We start from the raw sequence: 12,337 nt of genomic DNA on the forward strand, positions 1-12,337 counted from the left end.
TTGTAATATGTACCCGTGTACAAATTTACATTGAACTGAACGTACACACAGAGCTGTAGTTTCTCTTCCTAAATCATCTGTAGAAAAGGAGCGTTTTGCTTCAGGAAAGAATCTGCTCCGAGCTACAGCTTTTTTATTACAGCTCAAATGTGTCTGAATAATCTCAAGATGGGTATCTAGCATTAATCTTTTTCCCACTTTAAACAATGATGTAACAGATGTGCTCAGGTAAGATTGTTCCATTTGTTTTTTATAGTAAGTTAGTTTGCTCAAGATTGAGTACTTTTAAGAACTTTAGAAGTCAGATCTCTTTAGAATTTTATATCAAAGCATTATGGAAGGCCCTATGTGGTTTTCAAATTTAAAAAACGTACATATTGAGTCTCTACTCTTCCATATTAGAAACAGGAAAATATTCCTTAAAATTGAGCTGTATTAAGGTATTTTATTACACTAATGCATTTTACAGTCCTTTTTAATAGAAGCCTGAGATTTCAAAAGGTATCTGACAAAAATTCGTAGTTTGAGTAGGCATCAAATTTGGAAACTCACAACTTGAGGCAAAACTAATCAGAACGATGCCATATCTAAGTGTCAAGGACATCAACTCACTTCCTTTCTTTGTCAACACATACAAAACAGCTTTTTTTGCAAATTAGGCCAAAAGCACTTTTAGTCCCATGGTCATACAGAATTTTCAATAAATTAACGTCCCCATTTTTGGAAGTTAACTGGTCCCTCTTCACTTAAAGCACTTTATTCAAGTACTGCTATTTCTTCCCTGTCTTTAGTTGTCCTGCTATAACAATGATCAACTGAACTTTTTTACTAAGTAATCTGCATAACTACTAACGTTTAATTTAAAATAAGTTTAAGTAAAAATCTACTCCAAATAAATGTCACATAATCCCTCACATCTTTGCACTGAAAGAATTCTTAATGCTGTGCAAAAGTGACAACACTGCCAAGCATCATTCAAATATTACATTGCTTAAGAAATCCATAAGAAAAGGAAAAATGTCCTTGGAAATGATATTTCTGTTGTATACAGCTCTTCCAGGATTAACTCCTTTTGTCCCGGTGTTTCCATACTACGTGAGCATTTAAACAAAGAGCTGCAACATCTGTATTTCAGTTCAAGTTTTGCAACTGATTCTGTGGGATTTAAAGTTTGCCAGCAGAGACCAGTTACGGGATAAGGAGCTCCATCTGAACAGCTTGTACACATCCAAAGAAAAGCCTTCCTTCTGGAATGCATTATTACTAACTTCCTAACTTATTTCAGTGTTGGAGTCAGTATAAACTTCTGTACTTGAGCTGAGGCCTGAACATCAGGGGAAAAACCCAGCACTCTTATTCATCGTTCATTGGGACAAAACCCACACAACATCGTTTTATAAATGAAATATTTTGTGTAGCAAGAGAGGCATCAAATAATTTCCTAGTATGAAACCCAACTTATTTTTAGTATCAATGTCTCATTTTTCTATACTGTTAGAATATTTTTATACAATTACTCACATAAAGTCAAGAAAAGCAAGAACCTTTTATGGACACAGGAGCACAGCCTGAGGAGCACCAGGCCACGGCACAAGTTTATGTTGTTATTATCTCCACCTGCCTATTTCTACCTTTTCTCCTCCCTCTCACAGAAGATCATAATTGCCTCAATACCACAGGCTTAGCTGTTTACATAATCACTTTTGATCACAAATCTGGAAAGAAATCTAGGAACCCAAGTGCAGGAATTGCCCATGTTACAGTGGTGAACGACAGTCCTCTGAAGCAGACACCTCATCTCCAACACTGCACACTTAGCCCAAAGCTCCAGATATACACAGACAATAAGGATTTAAAGGACTGTCTTACAGAAGCAAACATTGAACACCATCACTATCCACCACTAAATGTGTAGAATCTGAGACAAGTAAATATCAATAAAGCGACAGGCTGCAGAGTTAAAGGGAAGTTCTGTCAAGCTGAAAATTTCCTCTAAGCTGAACTTTCTTAGCCCAGTTATTAAATAAATAACTTAAAAAATGTGAAAAGCAGACAAAATCTTATTTTGTTTCATTTGAGCAGTAAAAATACACGTCTTCTTTTTCATATACTAATACAAAATTATTTTGCTTAGAATTAATAGTTAACAAAGAATTTTCAAAACAAAAATAATGATATTTTTACAAATTTTGTAAATATTTTATTCAACTTTTATACAACTGGTTGTATCCAAGCCTCTCAATGGTATTTTTTACAAGATGACAATAAATCTTAATATACTGATGTAGTTAAACATCCACACAAGACAGTTTAGGCAGATTCCTAACAGACTGTACTATTCTATATTCTTTCAACTACCAATTACCAGTGGAATCACTTGAGCATAAAACAGAATTAGGGGAGAAATTAAATTTGTTGTAAACCAAAAGCTTCAACAAGTATTTTTAAAGCTATTAATTTAAAATACACACTTCATATTAAAATTTTATACCTGCAGTTCTGCATTTTTTTCCTTCTTCCACGTCACTTACTTTGTTAACAGGTGAACTCAACTATGTGGAAAGCAAGATTAATTGCACTGTAAAATAAATAAAATTAATACTATACACGGTCTTGTGTACAGCCACTAGTTTTCTTTCTACCAAAATGAAACATTGTAAGAACAGAAGCATCTGTAACAGTAAACTTGGGGTTTAACTTTTGGTACACAAGGTTCAACAAACTCAAGAAATTATTAAGTGAATTCTACAACTGCTGCCCAAACATTAGTTCCCAGCACAATCACTGAGTACCAACAAGGTCTTTACTCTTGTCACTGCAAGCAGGAACAAGCTCTGGCTCCGTACACTAATGAATTCCCAGGTACACACAGTCAGGTCCTGTATGCAGGATTTCCCAGGAAAGCCCCGAAGAAAACCATGCTGCTCTGATGTGTCACCAGGGGAATCTGTCATCTATTAAAGGCACAATGATGGCCCCATTAAATCAGTTTTAAAGTTAGCAACTTTAAAGTCCACAACTGCATCAGTACTTTGAAAAAGTCACTCAGCAGCTCCATCAAATACAGGTAACAAGTATTTTCACCCAACCTTTCCTCCAAACTCAACAGCAATATAAACTATTAAAGACCTGAATATTGTTAATAACATCTACCACAGTGAACTTCAGCCATTCACTGAAATCCCTAAGAAAAGAATAATAAAGGTTCTACCCCAAAAGTGAAGCATGCACACCAGCAACCCAAATTTTCAAAATTAATTCTAAGAAAACATTGCCAAGTCATATTGATTTTAAATTACTACTTACTGCTGTATCTCATGAGTACAAAAATACTACACACTTACTCAAGACATTAAAGCATCTGGGAAACAAATAAGAGAAAAGATGCAGTAGATCATCTTATCTTAGAGCTTCAGAAAAACTTATTTTTCTGAAAGGCTCAGTTTTAGGCAACAAATTATATTTATTCAGGTAAGAATATACATGACATTTGTATTTAAGGAAACACTGTGGTCTCTAAAACAAAATGCTTAAAGCAAAAAGTATTTTGACGTTATTTCTGAATCTGTGCTTCAGAATTTTAAATATTCCATTAGAAAACCTATAACTTCTTAGGAATAAAGTCTGCAAACAAAAGCAAGTAATTTTATTCAAAACCAGCATTGCAGATCATCCCTTTCCAACTCAATCAGACTGAAACAGACTAGTCAGCATTCCTAGATTTTACTAAGTAGACTATCTTCTGATTTTATAAGCTAGATTTATCATTGCTGTATGTGGGGGTTTTTTAAATCCCAGAATCAAAGAGCATTTTGAAAGAGAATGCTGCTTCCAATTCAGAGAAAAGAAAAACCAGGCATGAGAGTATCAATCCTATTTTGGAAGCTGAAAATGGGACATGCATTACGTCACTGCTCCAGTAAAAACATGTTCATTAGAGAACCAGGAACAACTTGAAAGTCTCCATGGCCTGTTTTCCTAATGACCGGGGTTCAGGCTGGGATATCACACAGCTCTTGGCTTTGTTTTAGTTTCTAGCTGCAGCACATGACCATTTTTTAAACATCAGGACATCTATATGTTTTCAATTCAATATTGAAATACTCTCATCCACGAATTTTCCATGCATTAGGTGAAACAAAGCTTGCCAATTTAAAAAAATAAAGTTTTTAAATATTAAAATACGCATGTGACAGGGCACCCTGTTTCTATTGACAGGCACTTAAATGCAAAGACATTTTCAGCTACCCAAGGCTGCCTGAATAAGAACAGAGAAAAAATGGGCAGACAATGATTTTCTAAACACTAAAATCTATTACCTATTGTCCAGTAAGAAAAAAGGCTTTGCTTACTGCCACGTAGCCAAATAAACTGTTATACCCCAGGAAGGTTCATTCAGGTAACCATGAAAATAAGCCAAGAAATTACCAACACAACACAAACCCCAAGTTTCTTAATCAAACATCAACTAGTCAAGAGAAGTCAACAGAAAATAACAAGTCTCTAACAAATGCAAATATGCAGAAACACCATTCCAATCTTCAGATATGAGTGCACTTTAATTTGACTCGCAAATGCAGTAAAACCCAATGAAAATTTTCTCAGGTAAGTACTCTGCTGATTTACTACTATGTGAAAAAGCCGATTTCAGTCATTTCCTTTTACAACACAGGACTCATCCTCCCACTTTTGACTACAGCATGTTTTATACAGAGGCAGAGAAGAAATATTTTTCAGCTTATTCTCAGTGGAGAAGAAATACATTGGTAAAAGAAATTATGTCATTTGGGGGGTTAAGTATCAGGATCATATCTGCTCTTTCCATGTTAACAAGTTCAACAGCAAAGATATTGCAGTACTTTAAACAGGTTTGCCTTGTCTAAACCACTCCGAACTTCTGTTTTCAACAGAGAGACATGCAGTAAGCAGCATCTCCCTTTAATACACTTTATATTACTTATTTACCCCTAAGGATCAAGGCTTTTATGTGTAAAAGTGAAATGGGGATATCACTGCATTACAGGATGGACTTCCAGAGCCATTTCAGTTTTTACAGAAAAAGACCTTCTCCTTTACTTCCCGTCCATTCTCAAGAAAATTTTCAATAGTGAAAAATGGATGTGTTATACAAATGCACAGAAGTACCGGAACATTCTTCCCCACCTTCCATGCTGCGCTGGTAGAAAGCTGTTCTTTGGATTCCCATAAAACAAGCAATAACCACCGTACTTATCATGGCATTTCTAGCAAAGATACTGTATTCAAAGTAATGATTTGCCCTTCAGTTAACATAACTAGGGTTTCACCGTAAGTGCCACATTTTTATGGTTTATGCCATGGACTGTGGAGGCACTGCTGTCCCAGAAAATCCTGGGACCCATATCTTTGAAAACCAACAGGTACCTCCACATAGTTTTCACTGCTGTCTCTGCAAGTCCAAAAGTGCTTTTGTTTCTTAAAAGTCACTCCCTCATCTATCAGTGATGCAGATCTCCATCTGAAGAGTGCCAATGCTCTCACTGATTCACCACCATGCTTTTCCACAGTTGGAAATCTCTCTCTACACCAAGGAAAGCAGCCCTGAATTCTTAACATGCTCATCATTTTTACTGAAATGTGGTAAGTGTCATAAGACAACAATATAGACTCATGGAATGCCTTGGGCTGGAAGAGACCTTAAAGCTCATCCAGCCCCACCCCCTGCCATGGGCAGGGACACCTTCCACTATCCCAGGTTGCTCCAAGCCCCATCCAAACCACCTTGGACACTGCCAGGGCAGTCACAACTGCTCTGGGCACCCTATGCCAGGGCCTCCCCACCCTCATGGGGAAGAATTTCTTCCATGTATCTAACCTAAACTTCCCCTCTTTCAGTCTGAAACCATTACTTCTTGTCCTATCGCTACAGTTCCTGGTGAGGAACATAATAATTATATACCATGCTGCTGTACCTCTCCAGTTCCCCTAATCTATTTAGTATATTTGAATAAGCTGGAAAAGACTTTGCATCCAAATAACATGCTCAAAGTCCAGAGCACAGACTAGGAACAGCAAACTGGGGCAGCATCAGAAGCACAAGCAGCCCTGCTGTTCTCTAGAGCTGTCCACTGCTGCTCACTGAAATGTGAAATAAGAAGAGTAGTTCTCTTGCCACTGAATGATCATTTAACAGGTGCAGCTACACCACCTTATCTTCCCTCCTCAACAGCTGAAAACAACTTAAAGTTTTCTTTACTGCTTCAGAATGGAAATTTTACAGCTTCATATGAATTTGAAACCACTGGAAACTTCACTGAATACTTCAGCTACCTGCCCATGAGATGGTTATCAGCAATGCTCCACAGGCTGCTCCGGCTTCAAATAAAAAAATGCACTTAAGATACATCTCTTGAGCTGTTCTAAATGTCTTACATGAATATTTTTCATCTCACCCCAAATGTTTTTCCCCCCACGGTACTATTGCACCACCATAAATTATTCTCCGACTTAGGAGAATAATTCATAGACGGACATTTGCAGTGAGGGAACCAATTCTGGAATTAATTTCTTCGAGCCCTGCTCACCCAGCTTGGCAGAACGCGAGCCTTGGGGCCTGCGAAGTGCCAGAACTTCTGAAGACAGTATGAAAGAGCAGAGTTCTCTCAGCATCGGGCTGGCAGCGGCCGGAGCCAGCCGACACTTCCGAGGCAGCGTTTTCAAGATAAAAAAATTGAAAAAGCCGCCCAGAGGATGGAGCATCATCTTCCAACCGGCCTCTCTCGCCATCCTCCGCCCTCGCTTCCCCTCCCCGAGGCGCTCCCGCGTCCCGCCGGGCACAGGTCCCGCACCTGCCGCCGCTACCCTCACGCCCCCGGCCGCCGCCTTCCCGCGGACCCCGGGGCGGCACCGCACCCGCAGCAGCCTCCGCGGGCCCCCTCCCTGCGCCGCCGGCTCTGCCCGGCGCCCGCTCGGCCCGTCCCGGCTGCGCCCGGCGGGTCCCGCCGCCCCCCGCTCACCCGGGCCCCGCTGGCGGCGTAGCGACCTCAGCGCCGGCACCGTCCGGGCGCCATCTTGTCTCCAGCCTCGGAAGTGACGTTGGGGGGAGGCCGCGGGCAGGGCCCGCCGCGGGACCCCCGGAGCCCCTTCCTGCGTTTCATCGCCTTCGTCCTGCTCATCGCCTTCATCACCCTCATCCCGCTCATCGGCCCCATCCCCAACAGCCCCTTCCTGCCCTTCATCGCCCTCATCGTCCTCATCCCCAACAGCCCTTGCCTGCCCCCCATCATCTTCATCACCCTCATTCCCCTCATCCCGAACGGCCCCTTCCAGCCCTTCTTTGCCTTCATCCCCAACAGCCTCTTCCTCCCGTTCATTGCCTTGCAGCTCTTCATTACCTTCATCCCCAACAGCCCCTTTTGCCTTCATCCCCTACAATGGCTTCACTGCCAACATCCCCAACAGCCCCTTCATCGCCTTCATTCCATTCATTCCTTTCACCCCTTTCCTTCCCTTTGTCACCTTCATCCCCTTACCCCTTTCACCCCCTTCATTGCCTTCATCCCCAACACTGCCTTCCCCCCATTCATCCCCTTCACTACCTTCATCCCTTTTCACCCCCTTCAGCCTCTTTACTCCCTTTATCCCCTCCACCCCCTCCATCCCCTGAGTCCCCCTCAGATCACACCACATGCCCCAGCCACTTCCATAACCCTCTCTGCCAGACAATCAACAGGTTCTTCAGGTTCTCTTTCCCATTGCTTTTTTTTTAAGTCTTTTTCATCTTTTGTAGTAAAGCCGCTCTGCAAGGTTCTCACCTGTGACTGAAAACAAACAAACAAAAAAAGCCGATAAGGTGGCTGAGGGGAAATGATTTGGGTCCCTGAGGTGATGTGGGGACTGACCCTCACAGCCCTGAGGGGCCCAGGCTGTCTCTGGGTTGGGACCCATTTGTGCTGCTTATCAGTTGTACTGTTCCATCTAAACCGAGTTTTTCTCACTGCAATTTCTGAGCAAGTACCTGAGTGGAAAAAAACTTCCATAATCACCTCCTGGGAGATGTCTGTATTTGTACTGCAGGACATAACAGTGTCTCTGCCCTTATTTTCTCTCTCCCCTGAATGTTCTATGCATAATGCAGTCGAAGGTGTATTCCTCCCAGGCTAGGACTGGAATTGTTAAGAATTTGCCATTTTTCCAGAGGAAAATCCCCAACTAGGGGAATGAAAGACATTAATACAGTTACAGGTAAGAGTAAGTTCAGAAATGTTTTACATTTATTTGATGATTTACATCAATGAGTAACATTAAAACTGTCAGTAAGGCTGGACACAAAAAGTACTCATATAGCATCAGGACAGAGGAATCCTATTACATTCCATGAAGCTGGAAGGTTTCCTCAACAAGTAGCCAAGTAAATCACCTGTCTGTCCACTCTTATAAAAGCAAAGTTTTTAAAGAACAATCCACCATATTTCCAAGACACATAGCTGCAAAGATAACCTTTCATACATCTGGAAGACACACACTGCCAGGGAATTTGAACACCTCTGCAGTGATGCTTAGCTTTGGCAAGCAACAGCAGACTGAAAAATAACAGGACACAGTGATTTTTCCATCCGGAATACTCAGGATGCATTTGTATTACACAATGTTGTGTAGGTACACCATAATCAGTTTTGAAACCTCTAATTTTAGTAGTAAGAAAACCTCAAATATGTTTAAACTACTTTGACTTATTTGACTAATTCTAATTTAGCTGTATTAACATTTAATTTTATAATTAAGCTAGACTAGTTACACCTGTGTAAGTTTGGGGGTTATTTTCAGAAAACTCAAGGCTCCCGTGTAACATGCCCTTTATCTGTAACAGAAAAATTAAAAACATAGAACAAATTACATACCAAACTAGCTAGAATATGAACCTTTCTACCTTCAAGAGTAAGTATAAGGTTTCCCAAAAGTATAACAAATAACAGAAGTGATAACTTTTCTCCACCTGTGTATACAAGTCATCCTTATTTTCCCCACATTTATACTGAGAATATCTACCATCTGGTGGTGTTCCAGGGGACCTGCACTTTCAATTTACACTTTCAGGTGGTCAGAGAAGCCTACAGATCTCGATTAAAGTTCTGAGCACTTAATTTTTCGTATTCTGAAAACATCGATATTACTGCTGTTGTGCTCTCTGAAATGATGAATAAGCTCTCTGGTTACTTGGAGGTGTGTAAGCACACAGAAAAGACAAATACTAGCAAAAACGTTTTTGTAAATCTTGGGTGTCTGACTGAATATATTCAGGGTGACTGAAAAGGTGACTCATGGGTTAGAGAAAATCAACTTCTTGTGTGTGAAAATCTTAGTGAGCCATGGCAGGAAAAAATATTTCTAGAAAAGATTTTTGTATTAGAAGGTCTAAAGTAGCCTTGAAAGTAGGTGGACTCCAGTGATACCAGTATGGCCAGATCTTCTCTTGTTAAATGGGACAAGGTCTCTTTTATCATAACTTTCTGTGCTGTTCTGGTTTGTCCTTATAAACATAGAAGACAATGTGCTGCATGCTATGGCTCTGGGAAAGACTGAACTGCTCGGGTTACTGATTATTAATAGCTCTGAATTTAAGCAATATTACCATATTTTTCTAGAAGTGTATTTTTGGAAAATAAAGAATCAACCGAACTGCTAAGCTATTTTGGGAAGTTGTGCTCAAAATGTACTGGAGAATGGGACTCTTAAGACTCAAGCATTAAATATTCCTGCTCCTTTCACTTCCTGCTGGTTTAGGTGAGCCCTTCTAACCTCAAGGTCCTTCACAGTCCTCATTTCTGCTTTCTACAGCCTGCATCAGTAGCAGGTTTTGTTACAGAAATCTAATTTTTCACAGCTTAAAGCAACTTCCAAGCTTTCACGACTCAACTGTCTCATGGTTTGGTTTTCACTCTTGTCTGTGTTGTCACTCAACTGTTACATTGTACAAAAATTCCTCACCCGCACAAGTGCTGCTTTTCCTACAGCTATGGAGTGCTCCCCTTTCAGGACCACTTTATGGAATTGATCATAGGTCATACCTAGTTAGTCTTAGATATTTGGGTTCTATATCCTGCTTTGGGGGGCTTTCCCACAATTCCCATTTGACCGACTTTAGCAAAAGGGTAACCAGGATATCTGATGGGGCAGGGGAAGGGTGTTAAGTCAGTTACATTGATTCATTCCCTCTTGATCACAGGTTGTGATCCCAAGAATTTTCCCCTTTTTTACACAAGAGATGACTCCTGTCCAAGACTGATCATTGCCCTCTCCAGAATGTGACAGCTGCTGAGATCTTCAGTCAAGCAGGTAAATTCCGTAGGATTTGATAGGATGGGTTGGATTGCACCTTAAGGATTACCTTGTTCTACTCCCCTGCCATGGGCAGGGACACCTTCCACTAGACCAGATTGCTCCAAGCCCCGTCCAACCTGGCCTTGAACACTTCCAGGGTTGGGGCAGTTGTACTAATACAGACTTAGTAGCCATTTCCTGAGTACTACTCACACTAACTGGCTACAATTCATCTGTATCAATTACACCAACAGCGGCACAGGGGTAAAGATAAAGTTCACTGAAATGTAAATTTGTCAATGACATTGGACAATCTCTCTACTCAAACTAGAGTAGTTGTTTTAGGACTATCTCTATAAACTGATTCAAACACTACAGGATCAGGGGCAGAAAATTGATGACCATGAGTTTCTTAGCTGAATTAATCACTTAAACTTACTTAATCAAGAAATATTTATGTTGAGAGAATATGTTGGCAGTACTTCATGGAAGTAAAGCAGGTAAGAATTGTTTTCAACTCTTGATTTTGCTGCCTACTAATTGTACAGTGACAAGCTCAGAGGATAAAAATAGCACCAAGAATTAAGAAAGCATCTCGTTGTCTGCACTCCTGCTTCTTCCAACTTCCAGCAGCTGGATCAGCCAGAACGACTAAAGTGCCGTATAGATGGTACAAGCAAACTGTGAGTAACCAATATGTAGCTTTTGGTTTGTTGGAAGCATTTTAAAAATAAAACCAGGCTTGATGAGTAGGAGGCAATACATAATAATCTGAAGCTTTTCTGTTATGAACATGTTCATTTTTCCTGTAAAAATGCCATCAGTAATTCCCACCACTAGCTGGGGCTCAGGTACAGCTTACTGAGTGTGCAGTTATCATGCATCTGTATCAGTCTGCAGTGAGGAGTCTTTCTGCTTGTGCATTTCTTTACCCACTGGTTTTTGTCAGATGTATGAAATCTGAAGTCATTCTTGTGGCTCTTGATGACTTTTCTGCACGAAATGCAAGCATGGTTTACCTTCTCAATAATTCTATTGCTACTTTCCCCTCAGTCAAGCATGCTTATTGTGTTAGTAAGTTAAGTATTAATCATGACAAAATGAGCTACAAGAATTCATTAGGAAAATTGTTTTCAAGGAGAAACTTCATAGTTATGAGTTAAACATTTCTTGACTTCAGCCTTTCCAGGTTTAAATGAACAGGTGGCAGGGTTTGCCTCCCTGTGAGAGGTGGTTAGTAGTAATGTATGCTTTTATGATCTCATTAATATTTTGTCTATTACAAGGACACAGATCTTAATGCCAGGATTAGTTTCCTCAGGCTAAGTCCAGGTGTGGATCACAGAGAGAACTTCAAACAGCAACTTACACCAAATAAATTCTTTCACTACTTTATAACAGGCAGCCTTTGCTGCACTGTAAAAGTGAGCTGTGCTTTTTATATACAACTTGCCTTTTTAAGGGCTGGCTTTTAGGTCAAAATCTCTCGTACCACCTATATCTAATGCTTTGTCTGAGTGATGAGAAGTGGAATTTTCTCAATTCTGTTTGTCTAAACAATTTGTATGGGTGTAGGCAGGAAAACAGCTCTGGCTGTCCTTATTTCTCAGTAAATTGCCTCAGTGCCTGATGTACAGAAAAGGACATTCCTTCAAGAAGGAAGTTAGAATGTACTACACAGTGCTCAGCTATTGCTGCTTATTCAACTCCTGTGGGGTTTATTCCTGTGGTGGATAGGAAATGAGGAAGAGCTGACATTCCTGTCTCTTTTCCCTTAAGCACACCTGCTGAACCTGCTAATTCCTTCCCTGTTTCCTGCATAGGATGAATCAAATGTCATGAGGCAAAATGACCACAGGACTCAAACGAATGTGTTATTTGAGGATAACATGGTTCATAAAGGCAGGAAATGGAGTTGCTTCGCAGCTCAAATGAGACATACATTACTGATTTCCTAAGACAAACATCAGCATGTTTAAAATTGACTTGTTAGAAAATGTTTAGTAATTCTGGAGGGAAGAAGGGAGTGTTTTAATAA

General features: G+C 40.4%; 1 protein-coding gene across 1 annotated transcript in view; it reads right to left on the reverse strand.

The window, feature by feature from the left end:
- Positions 1-7,042, reverse strand: part of PRDM2 (PR/SET domain 2) — a 62,177-nt gene extending 55,135 nt beyond the window's left edge. The window contains exon 1 of the mRNA XM_082295786.1: positions 6,996-7,042. The gene's annotated coding sequence lies outside the window, so the exon portion shown is untranslated. The remainder of the gene's footprint in view (positions 1-6,995) is intronic.
- Between the last annotated feature and the right edge of the window lie 5,295 nt (positions 7,043-12,337).

Source organism: Coloeus monedula (assembly GCF_965178545.1).
Source record: "Coloeus monedula genome assembly, chromosome: 22".
Lineage (NCBI taxonomy): Eukaryota > Metazoa > Chordata > Aves > Passeriformes > Corvidae > Coloeus > Coloeus monedula.